Raw genomic sequence first — 2093 nt, 5'->3', positions numbered from 1 at the left:
ATAAAATTGAGTTTCCATGGATACATAGATTTTTTTTTATCAAATTTATAGATATTTTTTGGTTACATGAAATAGTTTTAAACATATAAATAACATTCGTACATTGATATATATATTGTGTGTACGGTATGTTAAGGAAATGTGATATACATATTGCCTTTAGCCTAAACTTTTACACGTGAGATAGAGATTTTGTTTGTTTAGAACTTTCGGGCAAAGCTACACGAACAGCTAAGATAGCAGTCCCTAATTTTTGAGTTGATAGACTAAATGTACGATAACTAGTCAATAGAACCCCAGCGAATTCTTGGGCTACTCTAATCGAATAGAGGGATTTGACTTACACTCCCATAACGCACCTACAGCTCCAAAGTGCGGAGGGAGATTTTGAGCCAACGGGATACGAACCATAAAACTTACGGACCGCAGTCCAACAAACTAAATACTAGGTAGTTTTGGCCCGAAGTAGAAATAGTTTGTGGTTTATATATGAATATATCTTTTAATTATTTTCTCAAATTTTCATTTAACTTTGCAAGCATGATTCATAAGAGATCGTACAAGAAATTATTCGGGTTCAATTCGGGTTTTTTTACATGCGAAGGATTACCTTTTAATTGATATGTACTTACAGACTAAATAAATAAGAAACTAATCGGTTTTAAACAACCAAAACAGTTTGTGCTATATATTATAAATTGCATAATTGTCAAGTTATACCTGTGTATTATACGAAAAGTCATTACATCGTCCTAAGATATCCTGCCTTACCAAAACCATCAACCTCCATCTTAACAGCAGTAATACTATATAATGTTGGATGTAATGTTGATTAACTGTTGAATACTCTATTTAAGGTTTGGCGACATGTTCACGGACCTTTACTTGCTTATAGATTATGTGATTTGTTATAAAAGACATTTAAGGAGACACGCAGTTGTGCTAATACCACAAATAGCCAGTCAACAACAAACACCACTATCTTTTGGATAACTGTTGCCTCGCGGAATGGTGGAATTTGACAATTGTTCTTAGAGCGCACAAAGAGCAAAGCCACGTTGAGTTACCTGCTGTGTCCATCGCGGGGTGTGTGCGTGTGTTTTATAGCAAAGCCACATCAGGCTATCTGCTTTGTCCACCGAGGGGAATCTAACCCCTGATTTTAGCGTTGTAAATCCGTAGACATGCCACTGTAGGCATTAACGCCTGATTTTAGCAACGTAAGTCCGTAAACCAAACGCTATCCAAACAGCAACAAGACGTTAACCACTATGTCACATCCGATCCCGGTCAGTTTAAAAAATTATATCTTACTACGTATGGAAACTTTAGCCAAGTTTATCTAGCTATACTTATCAAATATCATAACCTGAGATATACCGATTATCTCAGGTAACCCTGCAACTGTTAACATATCTTACAAGTGAACAGGTGGGCAGAACGTCCGTTCTCTTTGTTTCGATTGTAAAAGAAAATACAGAATCAGATTATTTTAATATACAGGTAGAAATAGGAAGCAAGAAATTCTGCTTTTTCTAGATTTTCCGTCTTATTTGTGACCTCTGTGGAGTTAAGTACAATTCGTGGATTAGTTCGATTATTAGTGATGCAAGAAATTAGTAGAGATGAAAGCAACGCGTGTAGTGGAGTGATAGTAAGGATTAATCTTGGATACTAATCTCCGATGTTACTTTCATTACACAATTTCCAGCCAGAATGATCATACAGGTTTTTTACTGATTACTTACTAAAATGACATTTAGTGGAGTGATAGTAAGGATTAATCTTGGATACTAATCTCCGATGTTACTTTCATTACACAATTTCCAGCCAGAATGATCATACAGGTTTTTTACTGATTACTTACTAAAATGACATTTAGTGGAGTGATAGTAAGGATTAATCTTGGATACTAATCTCCGATGTTACTTTCATTACACAATTTCCAGCCAGAATGATCATACAGGTTTTTTACTGATTACTTACTAAAATGACATTTAGTGGAGTGATAGTAAGGATTAATCTTGGATACTAATCTCCGATGTTACTTTCATTACACAATTTCCAGCCAGAATGATCATACAGGTTTTTTT

This window comes from Limulus polyphemus, unplaced genomic scaffold, assembly GCF_000517525.1.
Source record: "Limulus polyphemus unplaced genomic scaffold, Limulus_polyphemus-2.1.2 Scaffold1736, whole genome shotgun sequence".
Classification (NCBI taxonomy): domain Eukaryota; kingdom Metazoa; phylum Arthropoda; class Merostomata; order Xiphosura; family Limulidae; genus Limulus; species Limulus polyphemus.
Note: the sequence above shows the minus strand (reverse complement) of the source record.